This window comes from Ornithorhynchus anatinus, chromosome X5, assembly GCF_004115215.2.
Source record: "Ornithorhynchus anatinus isolate Pmale09 chromosome X5, mOrnAna1.pri.v4, whole genome shotgun sequence".
NCBI classification, from domain to species: Eukaryota; Metazoa; Chordata; class Mammalia; order Monotremata; family Ornithorhynchidae; genus Ornithorhynchus; species Ornithorhynchus anatinus.
In genome coordinates, this window is record NC_041753.1 from 11,389,261 (window position 1) to 11,409,370 (window position 20,110).

General features: G+C 44.8%; 1 pseudogene; it reads right to left on the reverse strand.

Moving 5' to 3' along the window:
• Window positions 1-13,211: 13,211 nt before the first annotated feature.
• On the reverse strand, window positions 13,212-13,330 carry LOC114808247 (annotated as a pseudogene).
• Window positions 13,331-20,110: the final 6,780 nt, after the last annotated feature.

Sequence of the window (20,110 nt, forward strand, 5' to 3'; positions counted from 1 at the left end):
TCCTTAATGATGATGATAATCCTTCTGACTCCAGAGATCTCACCTCTGCATCCTACCCAATTCTGCTAACCTCTTGTTTCACCACACTCCAGCTACAGGTCAGTTCAGGCACATGTTAACTCTGATCACCTCTAGACAGTGCTCCTATCTCTAGCCTCACCAATTCTGACCTTTCACTATTGAACCACAACCCTCTAGCTTGCCACCTCACCCATACCCCTTAGGCTTCATGTGCTGCTCTCACCCCTGCCCAGTAACCCCAAGGCTCTGGATCCACTTAATTTGTCCAAGGCTATCACTGTGTGCAGAGCACTGGTCTAAGAGCTTGGGAGAGTCCAGTAAAGTCAGCAAGATTCCTGCCCTTAAGGAACTTGCAGTCATCTCATTTTATGGGACTGGGAAAAAAAAGGAACATAATGAGAAGAAGCAGAGACAAGGGGAGGGCCCTGGGTTCTGCAGGGCTTTGAGAGAGACAAGCATCTCTTTTGAGAGAGACATGGAAATTCTATCTGGTTCCTCCCTTGTACAACATAGAGGTGCTCCTGGTGTGGGCTCAGGCAAAGTTCGGGGAAGGTGACAATCCTGGAAAGATGAGGTGAGAAGGTAAATGGAGAGACGGTATGGTAACAGAATAATGGATCAAGGAAATATAGGAGGAGTTGAGGAGCTGGTAGGAAAATGATAATGCTTCTGCTGCTGGTAATAATAATGATAATGATACTAATAGTGATGATGATGATGAGATATTGATTAAACACTTGCCATTTGCCGAGTACTGTGTTAAGCACTAGGGTAGATAAAATAAAAATCAGATCGGACAATCTCTGTTCCACAAGCCTAAATATTTCCTTTTTTTAAAAAAAAAAAGGTGGTATTTGTTAGTGCTTACCATGGGCCAGGCACTGGGGTAGATACAAATAAACAGTTTGGACACAGTCCATGTTCCCACATGGGGCTTAGAATCTTAACCCCCATTTCCAGATGAGGTAACTGAAGTTTAGAGAAGTTAAATGACTTTCCCAAGGCCACACAGCAGTCAAATGGTTGAGCCAGGATTAAAAGCCAGGTCTTTCTGATTCACAGGCGGTCTATCTACTAAGGCACACTGCTTCTTTAAGTCAATTCATTGTTTTAACTCATTTGCAGTACATTTTTATTTTGATTTGTGGAAACTGTTTTGCCACTGTTATTGTTATTATTTAACCTAAATTAGGTTGTGATCCTTGTGGGACAGCAACCTGGATTAAACCTGTTTATCTGGATAAACAATCTAGATTGGGGTGGATTTCTGAAAATATTCAATATGAGCGCATTATGTCACACTATGTGTCTGGCCTGGCATACGTAAATCGTATGCATCTGGTTGTTGAGCATTTTCATATCACTCTTGCTAATCTATTATTTTCATCTTCAGATGCCATCGAGTTGTTTCCGATTCATAGAGGCTCTATGGACATATTCACTCTAGAACGTCTTGTCTTCTTCATTCTGGTGTGTATAACCACAAGTTTTCTTGGTAAACAGTACAGAAGTGGTTTACCATTGCCGTCTCTGTGCAGTAAAAACTTTAGTCTCTGTCATTGTCTTTGATCAACATTTTGATCGCTTGATCATCTACCTTTGACTCTTTCCCATGCCTCTTCTACCCATTCCATTATGGGTAACCCTGACGAGAGAATATATCTCAATGGCATAGCTCTAAGTTCCACTGGCGTAAGCAAATTCTCCTTCCACTATAAGGTGTTGATTCACAAGAGAAAAGAAGGGATCACAGATGGATTTATTCAGCTCCCAGGAGATCTTCAGTGAAACAGTCTGCTCCTTCCAGTAAGGTGTGAAATACAGACAACAGAACACACAACTCAGAATATCAGATAACCTTCTGATAGAAAGGGCTACAGTTGGGTGGGAGCCTATGGAACTTTATTCCCAGGGTCTTTAATAGCTTCATTAGCTTTGCCTCATTTGTACTATGTGAATGAAGTAGGAGGATGGGGATAAACCTCCTCTGAATTTCTACATTAGCCCTGTACATATTCAAATGACCAGAAACTAAAAAAATTAGAGTTAGCCTCTAGAAAAAAAACCTCAGATTAGCAGCAAGAAAGAATGTGAAATCCAATGGAAAATCTGCTTTCCTGTTGTAGTCCTACAGGCTCCTGCCCAGAGATGTCACTGCTAGAAGGCTATCCAGTGGGGAAAGAGACAAGGCAGAACAGTTTTGTAAAAGCAGGCTTTAGTCCTTAGTGTCTGAAGACAGACAGTGACAAGCCCAAAGAAGTGATCATGACTCTCTCTTGGCAAATGGACTCCTTCCCCGGGTGAACCTACCTGTAATCACTCAAGAATCACTGATCAGCACCAGGCAACTATACAACTTACTTTGCAGTATAATTTTTCATTCATTCATTCATTCAATCATATTTATTGAGCTCTTAATGTGTGCAGAACACTGTACTAAGCACTTGGAAAGTACAATTCAGCAATAAAGAGAGACAATCCCTGCCAACAACAGGCTCACAGTCTAGAAAGGGGAGACAGACATGAAAATAAGTAAACAGGCATCAGTAGCATCAGTATAAATAAATAGAATTATAGCTATATACATGTCAAAAAGAGTAAATAGGCATTAATATAAATAAATAGAATTATAGATATGTACATCTACACATAAGTACGTAGAGCAGGAGGGATAGAGCAAAGGGAGCAAATCAGGGTGATGCGGAGAAGGGGGGAGATGAGGGAAAGGGGGGCTTAGTCTGGAAAGGCCTCTTGGAGGAGGTGAGCTTCAATGGGGCTTTGAAGGGGGGAAGTGTGATTGTTCGGGAGATTTTTGGAGGGAGGGCATTCCAGGCCAGAGGTAGGATGTGGGCCAGGGGTTGATGGTGGGACAGGCAAGAACGAGACATAGTGAGAAGGTTAGGACCAGGGGAGCAGAGTGTGTGGGCTGGGATGTAGAAGGAGAGAAGAGAGGTGAGGTAGGAGGGGGCAAGATGGAGAGCTTTGCAGCCAATAGTGAGGAGTTTTGCTTGATACAGCAGTTGATAAGCAACCACTGGGGATTTTGGAAAAGAGGGGTGACATGCTCAGAACGTTTTTTAAAAAAGATAACCCAGGCATCAGAGTGAGGTATAGACTGAAGTGGGGAGAGGCAGGAGGTTGGGGGCTCAAAAAGGATGCTGATGCAGTAATCCAGTCGAGAGAGGATGAATGAGTGTACTAATATGGTAGTGGTTTGGATGGAGAGGAATGGGCAGATCTTGATGATGCTGTGAAAGTGAGACCAGCAGTGTTTGGTGATGGATTGGATATGTGGGGTGAATGAGAGATCAGAGTCAAGGATGACACCAAGGTTGTGGTCTTGTGAGATGATAGTGCTGTCCACAGTGACGGGAAAGTCAGGAAGAGGACAGGGTTTCAGGGGGAAGATAAGAAGCTCTGTCTTGGACATATTGAGTTTTAGGTGGCGCAAAGACATCCAAGTAGAGATGTTCTGAAGGCAGAAGGAGATGCAAGCCTGAAGGGAGGGAGAGAGAGAACAGGGGAGGAGACAAATTTGGGTATCTTCCGTGTAGAGATGATCTTGGGAGTGAATGAGTTCACCAAGGGAGTGAGTGTAGATGGAGGTTTCCTGTATTTCTCCAATCCCCTCTGTTATACTTCTCCCACAAGGACCTGCTCCAGTCCTGATCGTCAACTGAATTATTACTCATCTCTGGCAGCCCAGGAACGAATGAATTAATCTCCCCTCAGATCCACGCCTGGACTGCCTTGGCAGAATGTTTGGAAGGGCTGGGAACACTCTGATAATAATGTTGGTATTTGTTAAGCACTTACTATGTGCAGAGCACTGTTCTAAGCACTGGGGTAGATACAGGGTAATCAGGTTGTCCCACGTGAGGCTCACAGTTAATCCTCATTTTACAGATGAGGTAACTGAGGGACAGAGAAGTTAAGTGACTTGGCCACAGTCACACAGCTGACAAGTGGCAGAGCCGGGAGTCGAACCCATGACCCCTGACTCCGAAGCCCAGGCTCTTTCCACTGCGCCACGTCAAAGTGGTTTCTAACTTAAAGGGAGCTCACCGGCTTTGGGCAAACTAAGAAACCTTCAGCTCAGAGGCCCAGGTCTCCTTCCAACAGCTTTTGTCCTACCTATCTACCTGTAGGAGCTCATCCTGGCCCAAGTTGGGATAAATCAGAATATTATGTGGTTCAGAATGATCAGGGATCCCAGGTGAACTATAAAAACTGCTTTCTTTCCTCTCTGTCCCAACCCAAATTCCTGCTGGCCTAGAGTCCACAGAAAGGGACCCAAATGACCCATAACTGGATTCTGGGACCCACAGTCGAGGCAGCAGATGACTGGCAAGAAAGGAAAAACATTAAGGATTGGTTTCTTCACAATTTCTGGGTAAGTGCACGGCTGATGTCTACTTGTTCAGAAAGGGCTTGTGGCTTGTCCAGGTTTGAGCAGAGAAAGAGATCACTCTATTCTCTTGGGCCAAGTGCTTTCCTCTGCACCAAATCTGTATTTACAATTTCCAAGTGCAGCCACCTCTCAACTCTCCAAGCCCATGATTATCAAGATTGTGAATTACCCAAGCTACTCCACTGGCCTTCTCTTTATATGGGAAGCAGCATGACATAGTGGATAGAGCACAAGCCTGGGAGTTAGAAGGTCATGGGTCCTAATCCCAGCTCTGCCACTTGTCTGCTGTGTGGCCTTGGGCAAGTCACTTCACTTCTCTGTGCCTCAGTTACCTCATCTGTAAAATGGAGATTAAAACTGTAAACCCTATGTAGGACAAGGACTGTGTCCAACCTGATTTGCTTGTAACCACCCCAGAACCTAGAACAGCACCTGGCACAAAGTAAGTGCTTAACAAATAACATTATCATTATTAATATTATTAAAGATGTTGAAACTTAAACCCAGTAATGGTGATCCTTGGGAGAAGACCTAGGGATGAGTGGGTATCACCCAGGCTGATGGAAGGTCCAGTCTGCCATTTCCCTTTCTGTATTCCTGACTGCAAGACATTCTAGGATTCAGGCTGGGCCTACACAGGCTCGAGCTTCTTTAAGCCTGAATCTGTTAGCAGTGACCTGTGGGGTTCGATGCTGGCCCTGGCAGATTCTAGGTCTAGGTCCCCTCAACAAAGACTGTAAGCTCCTTGTCGTGTCTACCAACTCTGTCAAATTTCCCAAGCATTTAGTACAGTGTTCTGTGCACAGTAGGTGCTCAAAAAATATGATTGATTGATAAGTCTGGAGACGGATCAGATTTGGGTTTTTCCATGGGGCTGTGGTTGTTGTTTCCCAGTGTCAGAAACTGGTTTGGCTGAGGAACTTGCCAAGACATTCCTGAGACCTGCAGAATGACCCAGGCCCCTGAAAGCACCCTAAATCAGTCTGGTCTCCTTGGCATCATCAGGCAAGGGATGACCAAAGAAGTGCCTGGACCCCCCTCCATATTCTATAAATCTGACTTACACTGTGAGCCCTATGTGGGAGAGGGATGGTGTCCAATCTGATCTACTTCTATCTACCCCAGGGCTTAGTACAGTGCTTGGCACTTGGTAATCACTGAACAAATATGATTAGAACCAACAAACAATAAAAAAAACCCTGGTCTCCTGCATTTAGAAATGGGCCACTCAGAAGAAGCCTGGAGTCAAGAAAGTTTATTCATTCAATCTAATTTATTGAGCACTTACTGTGTGCAGAGCACTGCACTAAGGGCTTAATACAATTATGGTATTTGTTAAGCATTTACTTTGTGCAAAGCACTATACTAAGCACTGGGATGGATACAAGCAAATCGGGTTAGACACAGTTCTTGTCCCTTATGGGGCTCACAGTCTTAATCCCCATTTTTCAGAGGAGGTATCTGAGGCCCAAAGAAGTGAAGTAACTTGCCCAAGGTCACCCAGCAGACAAGTGGCAGAACCACCCACAACCTTCTGACTCCCAGGCCCACGCTCTATCTACTACGCCAAGCAGGTCCCTTTCTGCAACTTCAGAAGAGATGCACTGTTTTTGGTTCCCTGTTGGGAATTGTTGAAAAGTTTGGTTGAGGAGGAGGTTGGAGCTATTCTCTAAAAGAAAGGTTGGAGATTATCTGTGGCTTTTATACATCTGTGGCCCGAAAGACCAAAAATTCAGAGAGCCTCTGAGACAAAGGAAAAGCAGGAGGACTGACTTTTAAGTGCCCCACTGCCATCAGTTCCTGGGCACCCAGGGACAAAGTGTGGCAGCTATTAAAGGGACATGTGTTGGGAAATTTCCCTCCACTACCAAAAGGGTTGCAATCCTCTTGGAAGAACTCTGCAACGGCCAGTGGGCCTTCTTCCCACCTCTTTTCTGCTGCTGCTATCTCCTGCCTTGCCCTCCGTTTGGGGCCTTCTCTCCTTAGCTACCATCCCTCTGCCATCTTACCCTAGCTTCTAGGAGCCTAGCCACTCAGAAAACCCAGGTGTCATTCGATTCCTATCACCTCTCCCTCTGTGGCTGATACCAGCTCCTTATTTATAGGCAGATAGACCTGTCAGTTGTGAAGTGCAATGCTTTGGAGTGCTGCTTTCTAGCTTTTGGGGGCAATGAAAGTAATAGCTTCTAGGAAAATGCATTCGTTTTCCTTTACTAATCACTTGTGTAGAAGTATTTTAACTTTTAATGAAGTCCTTCTGTGCTGGGGGCAGGTTCTGGGAAATCTGAAGAGGAGAGGGGCTTCCTGGGCCATCAACAGCTTGGTCTCCTCTTGCCTCTTCTAAGGCCCCCAGCCCCTGCCTCTGTTCTGGGGAGGGACTTGTTCTTGGGCAAGTCTCTGAATTTTTGGTCTTTTGGGACACAGATGTATAAAAGCCACAGATAATCTCCAACCTTTCTTTTACCAAATAGCTCAACCTCCTCCTCAACCACACTTTTCACCAATTCCCAACAGGGAGCCAAGAACAGTGCATCTCTTCTGACATTGCAGAAAGGGACCTGCTTGGTGTAGTGGATAGAGCATGGGCCTGGGAGTCAGAAGGTTGTGGGTTCTAGGGAGGGATGAGACCAGAATGCCAAGAACATGGCCCCATTGAACCTCGCTCAAATTACTCTCTGGGGAGGCCCAAGAAGGAGAGCAAACAATCAAGACCACATTCCTTATGGTACAAGACAAACATTGGTCTTTTAAAAGACCAATAATAACAACAGCTAAATTAAATCAAGGACACCTGAAGGAAGTCAGACCACTGTGAGGGACTACGATTCAGCTGAAAGTGAATATTGCTCCTCAGAAAGCTACAGTCAAGGTAACACTCAGCCACACTCTCCAGTAAGTGGTAAAAGCTTTGGGTATTAATTGTAGTAAAGTCAATCATTACGAAATCTTGTGGTAACATTGAGGATGGCACACTCAAGTCTACTGAGAAGCAGCATGGCACAGTGGATAGAGCACGGGCCTGGGAGTCAGAAGGTCATGGGTTCTAATTCTGGCTCTGCCACTCGTCTGCTGTGTGACCTTGGGCAAGTCAATTCACTTCTCTGTGCCTCAGTTACCTCATCTGTAAAATGTAAAAGTGGCAGGGGGAAAGCAAGTGCTAATAGGAAACCAGACAACCTACCTTCCAAAGCAAAGGATATCCCCTATTTGCAGGCCTGGAAGAAGCCTCAGGAGCTTTGTTCATCATTGTTTAGCATGTTGTACTGCTACTCACACACCCAGGCCCTGGCTTACTAAATGATCCCAACAAATGAATGAAACTACCCTTCAGCGACTGGTGGGTGAATGGGCTGGGTTAGAGACTTTCATTAAGGACCTCTTCTCATTTTCCCTCACTACAGAGCCAAGAGCCCCCATTTAAGATGAACCATAAAAAATCAAGGGAGAAAAGAGAGTGTGGAACCCTCTGCATGGAGGTGGGCCCACAGTTGCCTTGGCATTTAGGAGTCTAGACGAACAATATGACACTTTGAGAAAGGAAAATCCTTTGCAACTCCAAGGGTGGGGCCACCTGAAGGAAAGGGAAGAATAACAATCGGGAGCCTAAGCATCTAGCAATTACATCCCCCAACACCGGGCAAGAAGCTTCAATTTCCACCCCCTATGGTGTGGGGTCCCACAGAGCCTGCCAGAGGGTTGTTTGGATTCCAAACCCATCATGTCCATTGCAGAAGTGTCAAAAAGAGAAACCATGCAGAGTGGTTCGGAAGTCCAACCTACGGAATAGCTGAGCTTCAACTTGGTAAACAAGTCATATTCCACATCCTGCTGCAAAATAAGTAGGTGCACAAAACTAAAGAAGCAGGAAACAGAACCTGGAAGTAAATGTGGCTGTGAGGATTGGAGCAGCAGGAAGAACAGCCACCTCTGTTCGGGCTCTGAGGCCAGCTCTGATTTTTATCTAGAAGGAAGAGGAAAGAAAAAAAAATGAAAATGCAATTAAACCAGAAAAACACGGAAATACCTTTATCTTGAGACATTTGTATAAACCAAACACCTAATTCTCAACCCTCTTGCATGGTCCAGGTTCTCTCTACAAAACACCTACAAACCAATTACAGCACATCTTCTTGTGGCCAATTGCACTTGTAGTCTGCAGAGGGCCCATTGATCCATTCTACATTGTAATCACCAAGGGGATTCAAGTCAGCCATCGGGATGGCTTAGCACTTAACTTTGGCATTCAGGATTTCGACTGGGCTACAAAGTTGGGAACCCAGGCATGTGAATAAGCGAAGAGGTCAAAGGGCCCTCTCTCGGGGAATCCAACCTCTTTACTCAAGTTTTCCATTTAATAAAACAGACCCTCTAGAGGTGATGGTAGTCAAAACTGGTTGGAAAAGTGAGGTGTTTGGTGTCTGTCACAGTCTGACACTGTGCTTCGAATTGAAAGAAGAGGCTATTGACTGGGTGTCACAGTCAGTACTACTGAGGTACATGGTCAGAAGGGCTGGGAAAGAGAACACTTTCCTAGGGTAAATTTTTAGAATATGGCCCAGGCACAAATATGGAGCTTTTCAACACACACCTCAATCTAGGATTTACAGATAGTTCTTCTTGAGAAATCTACACTCGCCTGCCTTCATGAATGACCATCTCACCCAGCTGATCAGGTGAGCCATAGTGAGCATCCTCAACACCCGAAACCCAGACCCCAAATCTTTAGGAAAGAGTCCATCTGTAAAAGCAAGAGGAAAAATGAAGAAATCTCGAGAGGTGGTGAGGGTTGATTCCTGAGCAGAGAAGAATTAAAGGAAAAAGATAAAGCAGTGTGGCTTAGTGTCAAGAGAATGGGCTTGGGAGTCAGAGGACGTGGGTTCTAATCCCGGCTCCACCACTTGCCTGCTGTGTGGCTTTGGGCAAGCCACTCAACTTCTCTGTGCCTCAGTTATCTGTAAAATGGGGATTAAGACTGTGAGCCCATGTGGGACAACCTGATTACCTTGTATCGATCCCAGCGCTTAGAACAGTGCTTGGCACATAGTAAGTGCTTAATAAATACCATCATCATTATTACTATAAAGAAAAGAAATTGCAGGTCGTAAGCTGGGCTGGGCAGGGGGTGGAGTGGGGGGTTAGGGTGAAGAGGACCTATCAGCTTGCATTCCAATTCTGGAAACTCTAAGCCACCAAGTCGGCACCCTGGCTACTCCAACACTCAGTGGCACTAAGCAGCACCAATATTTTGGGGAATGGTCTGCCGGGTGCCATGATTCCTACCACATCAGCCAAACTGCACACAGCTGGAGCACATGAGCTCTCAATGTGAGGCTCACACTGCAGGGTAGGCAGGGGTAAGGTGGGGCGGAGACCAGTAGGGAGACCATCCTTATCTCACAAGTACAGGTTGGCAGGAGCCAAAGAGCGCATCCCTGCAGCATTGGTGGCCACACACTAGTATCCGCCTAGGTCCCATTCCTCTCTGTTCTCAATTTGCAGAGCCTCTGGGACATCATCAATTGTACGGGCAAGCACCTTGTTTTTAACATAGCACGTAGCAGAGGGCACTATTCCCCAGCATAAAAGGAGCAACCAAGCTGCCAGCAGATGTCTTTCAAACATCTTTTCAGCAATCCTCTTAGGGACTGGGCCTTTAAAATAAAAATGCCAAACAGGAAATAGCAGGGGACCATATTAGGCCCAGGCGGGGGATAGAACAACTGAAAACCAGTCAAATGGCCACCCTAGCCTTCAAAGAGCACTGACCTGGGAGTTAGAAGGATCTGACTTCTAATCCTGGCTCTGTCACTTGTCTGCCTTCTGACTTTGGGCAGGTCACTTAATTTCTCTGGGCCTCAGTTACCAGGGATTAAGATTGCTATTATTATTATGTGCTGTTGAGGTGTTTATGATTCATAGTGACTCCATGGATATACTTTATCCAGAATGTCCTGTCCACTGCCATAATCTGCAACCTCTCCAATGGTCCTTTAATTATCGTTGTTATGGTTTTTATCCATCTAGATGCTGATCTTCCTCTTCCACATTTTTCCTGGACTTTTCCTAGCATTAGTGTCTTCTCCAGAGAAATAGTCCTCCTGATTATGTGACCAAAATATGCTAATCTAAGTGGAGTCATTTGGCCTTCCAAAGACCACTTTGGTTTAATTTGCTGTAAAATCCATTTGTTTGATTTTTGGGCAGTCCATAGTATTCACAAAAGTCTTTTCCAATACCACATTTCAAAAGAATCAATGTTCTTTCTATCCTGTTTTTTCACTGTCCAGCTTTCAGAATCACACATTGTCAGTGGAAATACCATAGAGTTGACAATTTGTATTTTCTATTTTGGCAGCAAAAACATGGCCTGGAGCTGATTGTGGAACAGATTAGTATGATTAATAATAATAACAATAATAATATTTATTGAGCACTTACTGCATACAAAGCACTGTATAAAGCACTTGGAAGAGTACAATATAACATCAGATAAATTCCCTGCCCACAACGAGCTTACAGTCTAGAGGGGAAGACAGACATTAATATAAATAAATAAATAAATAAATACATACATACATACATACATACATAACAGATAAATACATGTGTGCTGTGGGGAAAGGAGGGATGATGAATGGAGGAGCAAGTATGAGCAGTGCAGAAGGGAGTGGGGGAAGAGGAGGGCTTAGTCAGGGAAAGCTTCCCGGAGGAGATGTGCCTTCAATAAGGCCTTGAAATGGGGGTGAGCAATTATCTGTCTGATAATTCACTTCTCTGTCTCTCAATTTCCTCATCTGTAAAATGGGAATTAAGACTGTGAGCCTCAACTGGGACATGGACTGTGTCCAACCTGATTATCTTATATCTACCCAGTGCTTAGTACAGTGTGGAGCACATAGTAAGTGCTTAACAAATAACATTAGAAAAAAGACTTACAAGTTAAAAATTGGCAAAGACACACTGAAAATGCACAACTCTCTAAACATCTATAATTCAGAGTAATAACTAAGAAGAAATCATAATTGTTCTATGGCATTTGTTAAGCACTTACTATGTTCTAGGCACTGCACTCAGCACTGGGGTAGATACAAGCTAATCAGGTTGGACACAGTCCCTGTCCCACATGGGGCTCACAATCTTAATCCCCATTTTACAGATGAGGAAATTGAGGCACAGGGAAGTGAAGTGACTTGCTTAAATTCCCAGAGATGACAAGTGGCAGAGTCAGGATTAGAACCCCAGTCTTTCTGACTCCCAGGCCCCTGCTCTGTCCACTAGTCCATGCTGCTAGTTTATTTTATTGTCTGCATCCCCCTTTGGACTACTAAACTCCTTATGGGAAGGGAGTATGTCTACCAAGTATTTTGTATTGTACCCTCCTAAGTGCTTAGTGCAGTGCTCTACACTCAGTAAGCTCTCAATAAGTTAATATCGATTGACTAATAGAAGGGAAGACAAGTATTTATATAAATTACAGATAGGGAATGGCAGAATGTAAGCTTACATGCATAAGTATTGTGGGGCCTCTTAGAAGAGATGTGACTTCTAGGAGGGCTTTGAAAGTAGGGAAAATGATGGTCTGTCAGATAGAAGGTGGAGGGAGTTCCAGGCCAGAGGGAAGATATGGGTAAGGGGTTGGTTGTGAGATAGACAAGAGTAAGATGCAGTGAATAGATTGGCATTAGAGGAGCCAGATGTGTAAGATGGGTTGTAATAGGAGATCAGTGATGTAAGGTAGGAGAGGGAGAGCTGATTGGGTATCTTAAAAGCCGATGGTAAGGAATTTCTGTTTGGTGAAGGGGTGGATGGGCAAACTTTGAGGGTTTTTCTGAGGAGTGAGAAGATATGGACTGATTTTTTTTCAAAAAAATTATCTGGGAAGCAGAGTAAAGTAAGGACTGGAGAGGAGAGAGACAGAAGGGAGGGAGGTCAATAAGGAGGTTGTTGCAGTAGTCAAGGAAGGAAATAGGTGCTTGGATCAGTATAATAGCTGTTTGGATGGAGAAGGGGCAGATTCTAGAGATGTTCTGAAGGTAAAACGAAAAGGATTTCATGACAGATTGAATATGTAGGTTGAATGAGGGAGATGAGTCAAGAATAATGCCAAGGTTATGGGCTTGTAATGTTGGTATTTGTTTAATGTTGGTATTTGTTAAGCGCTTACTATGTGCCGAGCACTGTTCTAAGCGCTGGGGTAGACATAGGGGAATCAGGTTGTCCCACGTGGGGCTCACAGTCTTAATCCCCATTTTACAGATGAGGGAACTGAGGCACAGAGAAGTTAAGTGACTTGCCCACAGTCACACAGCCAAGTGGCAGAGCTGGGATTCGAACTCATGACCCTGACTCCAAAGCCCAAGCTCTTTCCACTGAGCCACGCTGCTTCTCATGTCTTGTGAGACAGAGAGGACAATGGTGCTGCTTACGGTGATGGGGAGGCACGGGGAGGACAGGGTTTGGGTGAGGAGATGAGAAGTTCTGTTTTGGAAATGTTAAGTTTGAGATGCAGGACATAATAATAATAATAATGACAGTATTTGTTAAGCACTTACTATGTGTAAAGCACTGTTCTAAGCGCTAGGGGATACAAGGTAATCAGGTTGTCCCACATGGGGCTCACAGTCTTCATCCCCATTTTACAGATGAGGTAACTGAGGCCCAGGGAAGTTAAGTGACCTGCCCAAAGTCACACAGCTGACAAGCGGCAGAGCTGGGATTGGAACCCATGACCTCTCACTCCCAAGCCCGTGCTCTTTCCACTGAGCCACGTTGCTTCTCTAGCCTACACCACCCGGTATTCCCAGGCCGTCTCCCATCCAAGTACCAACCAGGCCTGACCCTGCTTAGCTTCCGAGCTAAAACTAGATCGGGCGCTTTCAGGGTGGTATGGCCGTAGACATTCAACTAGAAATGTCCTGACGGCGGGAGGAAATGTGAGACTTCAGAGGAAAGAGCTCAGGGCTTGAGAGGTAGATTCGGGAATCATCTGCATAGACATGGGAGTTGAAGCTGTGAGACTGAATGAGTTCCCCAAGGAAGTAGGTGTAGAAGGAGAATAGAAGAGGATCCAGAACTGAGCCTCGAGGAACTTCCACAGATAGAAGGTGGGGAGGCAGAGGAGAAGCCGACGAAAGAGACTGGGAATGAGCAGCTAGAGAACTAGAAAGAGAATCAGAAGAGGGCATGATCAGTGAAGACAAGGTTAGAAAATGTTTCCAGGAGAAGGGGGTAGTCCACAGTGTCAAACGCAGCAGAAAGATTGAGAAGGATTAGATTTTTGAGGAAAAAAAAAGAAGCAGGGGGAGGTGGACAGTGTCCCAAGCTTAGAAGTGTGATTTTATAGTAGTGAAGCTTGCTATTAGCAAATTGTTCCAATAAAGATAAAAAAACCCCCACCCTGTCCTATGGATAAATACAACGGGAGCAATGGCCTAGTGGAGAGAGCATAGGTCTGCGAATCAGAGGACCTGAGATTTAATTCTGGCTCTGCCACTTGCTTGCTATGTGACCTTGGGCAAGTTACTTGGCATGTCCGTGTTTCAGTTTCCTTGTCTTGAAAATGGAGATAATATACCTGTTCTCTCTCTACTTAAACTGTCCAACCTGTTTTATGTCTATCTATCCCAGCACTTAGTAGAGTCCATGGGATATAGTGTTTATCACATACTATTACTGTAATTATGGGACGGAGCAGGGACTAATGCCATAGTCATGATGCCCTCTTAAATGAGGTTATTTAGTTAACAGTCTATAATTCGTGGAGATTAAATAGACAGGCCTCTTGCTTTTCCTACTTTATTGCTCGTTAGTGCCTCTGGGGCATTACTTCAGTGACTAGAGAAAGGTAGGACACTTGACAAGACTCACTTGAGGAGGAAGCTTGAAGGCAGGACTACAGTTGTGTTCTTGGATCAACAAACAACATTATACCTATGCTACTTTTTCCCTCCCACTTCTTCCCCTTTGTTATGGATAATAGCTGAATAACTGGGTCTCTAAGGGATATTTTCTAATTTCCCCATCTTTATGGTCATGGTTTCCCTTCAGTACTTCTAGATTGCGTTCCCCCAATTACCACCTCAGCCCTTTGACACTTACACGTTCACAGCCACCTGTAACATTCCTCTACATAACAACTTACATACACTATTAATCATTCACTCCCCTATGTACCTATTTTTCCTCCTAACTTATTTCAGTGTTTGTCTTCCCTGCTGGCTTGTAAATTCCTTGAGGGTGGGGATTGTATCTACCTACTCTCTTATACTTTCCCAAGTTCTTAGGATAAAACCCTACATACAGTAGATACTCAAATACTATATAAATTAATTCTAATCCCTTAAGTCTTTGATTTCCCAACTATAGTGTAAAGTCCCCTGAAGGCAACAATTTGATTTTCTACTTCTGTAGATACCCCAAGCACATGCTATCATGATCTGCACCCAATACGTTCTGTTGATATTTGGTCTACCAACATTTTTTATGGCCCGTATGCCCCTGACCAAGTTCTTCTAGTATATTAATCCATGGTATAGATTTTCTTCTGGCTATTCACTCTTATGGATTCCATCAAGGGCTGATAGGATTATTTTAAGATGGAACTGTAATGGGTTCATCTTCAAGAAAATGTAACTCAGACCTCAAGATCTTCTCCCTCCTTCCATGTTCATCTTGCTCTACAAGTCTCTTTCGTAACAAAAGTATATCAACATAGATGATGTTGAGGGTGGAGGAGATGTGGAGAGGTGACTGATAGCAATAGGACCTTGAGCATGCTAAAGAAAGAGGGGGTATAATTGAAGTTAAGTAAAATAATAATAATGGTGTTTGTTAAGCACTTATTAGGTGTCAAGCACTACCCTAACAAATGGGGTGGATACAAATTAATAAGCACTGACACGGTCTTTGTTCCATAGGGGCCTCCCAGTCTAAGGCAGGAGAAAAGGAATAGACTCCTGATACATCCCGATAAAACCAATTAGGGACGAGGGAGTTTGTGACTCAGCTTTTCCGATGGAACAAACCACGGTGTTCAGTATCATAGTAAGAAAACAGTTATTGGAACATTTATTAGCATTCATTCATTCATTCAAAAGTATTTATTGAGCGCTTACTCTGTGCAGAGCACTGTACTAAGTGCTTGGAATGTACAATTTGGCAAAAGATAGAGAGAGTCCCTGCCCATTGACGGGCTTACAGTCTAATCGGGGGAGACAGACAGACAAAAGCAATAGCAATAAATAGAATCAAGGGGATGTACATCTCATTAACAAAATAAATAGGGTAATAAAAATATATACAAATGAGCAGATGAGCACAGTGTTGAGGGGAAGGGAAGGGAGAGGGGGAGGAGCAGAGGAAAGGGGGGGAAAAGGGGGCTTAGCTGAGGGGACGTGAAGGGGGTGGGGGCAGAGAGGGAGCAGAGGGAAAAGGGGAAGCTCAGTCTGGGAAGGCCTCTTGGAGGAGGTGAGCTCTCAGTAGGGCTTTGAAGAGGGGAAGAGAGTTAGTTTGGTGGAGGTGAGGAGGGAGGGCATTCCAGGATAGCGGGAGGATGTGGGTCAGGGGTCGACGGTGGCATAGGAGAGAATGGGGGAAAACCCAGTAGCTGTGTCAGTAGCTATTTAGAGTGGTCTTCGGTGTCATGAGTTATTCAGAGTGGTCTTCTCTCAGGCTAGTTGATAACAGGAAACAATATAATAATGTTGGTATTTGTTAAGTGCTTACTATGTTCACTGTTCTAAGGGTTGGGGTAGATACAGGGTAATCAGCTTGTCTCACATGAGGCTCAGGGTGTTAATTCCCATTTTACAGATGAGGTAACTGAGGCCCAGAGAAGTTAAGTGACTTGCCCATAGTCACACAGCTGACAAGTGGCAGAGTCGGGATTCGAACCCATGACCTCTGACTCCCAAACCCGGGCTCTTTCCACTGAGCCACGCTGCTTCTAAATAAAGTATCTAGGTCGATGCAGGTCATGCTGAGATTCGAACTCACCACCCCTGCTTTACAAGACAATTACTCTAACCCCTGAGCTACAGAACTATAGAGCTATAGAACTTTATACATACTTGTATATGCTACTTCTGGCTCCTATCTGATTTGACCATCTGTCCTCTGTTAGATTGTAAAGTATGGTTCATATATACTAATTCTATTGTTCTCTCAAGCCCTTAGTACAGTGCTCAAAAATGATCAATTGCTTAAGTCCAGGTTGAAAGCCCATTGTCAGCTTAAACAAGACTGAGCTCTTAGACTCAAGAAGCGAGGGATGAATGAACTGAAGCAAGCCAGAGAGATTTTAGACAGTGTTAGTGTATGACCAGAAAATCAAAAAGCAGCATGCACCCCAAGTTGATGTATTGGATATTTCCAGGAAGCTGCACTCTTGAATGGGAATCACTCAGTGGTGGACTGGTCAGTCGTTGCTCCTCACTACTTCCTTCCTCAACCTGCCTTGACTCAGTAGGTATTTTCAGCATGGGAAGAAGATCCTGGGATGGGGCAGTCGAATTTATAATAATGTCATTTTGTGCATTCCTTGGGCCACCCCCCTCTCTCTTGAGGATGCAGACACCCCAGAACAGATCTGGGCTTGCTCTGGGACTGAGGAGAGGGGATCACCCGACAACTCAGAGGAGTCCAAACCTTCCTAAATCTCACCAAATCCCAGTTCCATCTCCCTCCTTTCATGCCCAGGATAGCCTGGTGAACCCCCGAGCATGCCTTAACCCCATGAGATTGATTCAATTCCCCGTGCAACTGATACTGATCAACAGCAAAATAAAGCCTCCCCCTTCACATCCCACATCAAAGCCCTTCAGAATTCATATTTCTTCCAGGAGGCTTTTCTTGGTTGATCTCTTGACTGTTGATCTCTCATCCTCCCACCCATCTTCCCTCCAGATGTCCTCTGCTACACACCTTCTCATCACAGCTAGCAACCCCATCATCCTCTTCATCTATCCAGTTCATAAACTTGTCATTTTCCTTGACTCCTTCTCCTTCAATCCCATACTCAGGCTGTCACCAAATTCTACTGCATTAACTTTCTCGCTGACCTACTTGTCTCTAGCCTCCCTGCACTCCAGCTCACACATTTCTCTGCTACCCAGATTGTTTTCCTAAAACATAGTTTTTCATTCATTCATTCATTCATTCATTCATTCATTCAGCTGCATTTATTGAGTACTTACTGTGTGCACTGCACTGTACTAAGCACTTGGATGAGTACAATACAACAATAAACTGTTCTCTCTCCCTCCCTCCAGGCTCGCATCTTCTCTACCTTCAGGACATCTCTACTTGGATGCTCTCCCACCACCTAAAACTCAACATGTCCAAGACAGAGCTCCTTATCTTCCCTCCTAAACCCTGTTCTCTCCTGAACGTTCCCTTCACTGTGGACGGCACAACCATCCTTCCCATCTCACAAGCCCGCAACCTGACTCCTTGATTCTTATCTTTCATTCATCCCACATATCCAATCCATCACCAAATCCTGCTGGTCTAACCTTCACAGCATCGCCAAAATACACCCTTTCCTCTCCATCCAAACCGCTATCACATTAGTACAATCACTCATCCTGTCCTGACTGGATTACTTCATCAGTCTCCTTTCTGACCTCCCAATCTCCTGCTTCTCCCCACTTCAGTGCATACCTCACTCTGTTGCCCAGATTATCTTTCTACAGAAACGTTCAGGGTATGTCACCCCCTCCTCAAAAATCTCCAGTGGTTGCCTATCAACCTCTGTATCATAAAAAACTCCTCGCTATTGGCTTCAAAGCTCTCCATTACCTTGCCCCTTCTTACCTCATCTCCCTTCTATCCTTCTACATCCCAGCCCACACACTCCACTCCTTTGTTGCTAACTTTCTCAATGTGCCTACATCTTGCCTGTCCCACCACTGACCCCTGGTCCACGTTCTACTGAAACTTGGAACATCTGGAACGCCCTCCCTCCCATCAATCACTCTCCCCCCGCTTCAAAGTCCTACTGAAGGCTCACCTCCTCCAAGAGACCTCCCCACACTAAGCCCTCCTTTTCTTCAGCTCCCCCTCCCTTCTGCATCACCTCGACTCGCTCCCTTTCCTCTTCCCCCCATTCCCACCCCACAGCACTTACATATATATGCATATATCTATAATTCTATTTATTTATATTGATGCCTGTTTACTTGTTTTGATGTCTGTCTTCCACCTTCTAGACTGTAAGCCTGGTGTGGGCAGGGATTGTCTCTCTTTATTGCTGAATTGTACTTTCAAAGTGCTTAATATAGTACTCTGCACACAGTAAGCGCTCAATAAATATGATTGAATGAATGGATGAATACACAGACACATTCTCTGCCCACAGAGAGATCTAAAACTTAATTTTACACACATCTCCCTACTCGCCCCAAACCTCAAAGGTTGTCCATTCAATTCCACATTAGGGAGAAACTCTAGACCCTTGGATAGTAGGCTCTGAATCAGTTCTCTCCCTATATTTATCCTTGCCCATCTCCACTACACCTCAACTCACATGCTTCACTCCTCTCAAGCCGAACTACTCACTGTGCCTCGTTCTCGTCTCTCACCACTGACCTTTTGCTCTCACAGCTAACCTGTTGGGAACAGGGAATGTGTCTAACAACTCTATTTTATTGTACTCTCTCAAGCACTTAGCACAGTGCTCTGCACACAGTAAGCACTCAATAAACATGATTGATTGATTAATTGCTCATGGCCTCCTGCCTGGAACTCCCTCCCACTTCAAGCCTAGAAGAGTGCTCTGCATACAGAAAGTACTTAATAAATGCTATTACTACTATCACACCCAGCAGACCCCTTAGCTTCCCATGTCCAAAGCACTTCTGAAATCACACCTCCTCCAGGAGGCCTTCCCTGATTAATATTCTATCTCCCTACCCTATTCCCTCACTACTGCCATTTCAGCACTTCCTCCTGCCTTCAAAACATCTCTACCTGGATGTCCTCCCATCACCTCAAACTTAACATGCCAAAGAGCCTGGGCTTCGGAGTCAGAGGTCATGAGTTTGACTCCCGGCTCTGCCACTTGTCAGCTGTGTGACTGTGGGCAAGTCACTTCACTTCTCTGGGCCTCAGTTACCTCATCTGTAAAATGGGGATTAACTGTGAGCCCCACGTGGGACAACCTGATTCCCCTATGTCTACCTCAGCGCTTAGAACAGTGCTCTGCACATAGTAAGCGCTTAACAAATACCAACGTTATTAAAATGGAACTCCTTATCTTTCTACCCTAACCCTGTCCTCCTTGTGACTTTCCCATCACTGTAGATGATATCACCACACTTCCTGTCTCATGAGCCTGTAATCTTGGTGTCATCCTTGACTCCTCTCTCTCATTCAACCCACATATTCAATCCATCACTAAATCCACCCTTTCCTCTTTATCCAAACTGCTACCACATTTATCCAATCACTTATCCTTTCCTGCCTTGATTACCATATCAGCCTCCTTGCTGACCTCCCAGCCTCCTGTCTCTCCCCATTCCAATCCATACTTCACTCTGCAGCCTGGTTCATTTTCCTACAAATACATACAGTACTTGTGTTCCCACTCTTCAAGAAACTCCAGTGGTTGCCCATCCACCTCCGCATCAAATGGAAACTCTTTATCCTCCACTTTAAAGCACTCAATTACCTTGGCCCCTC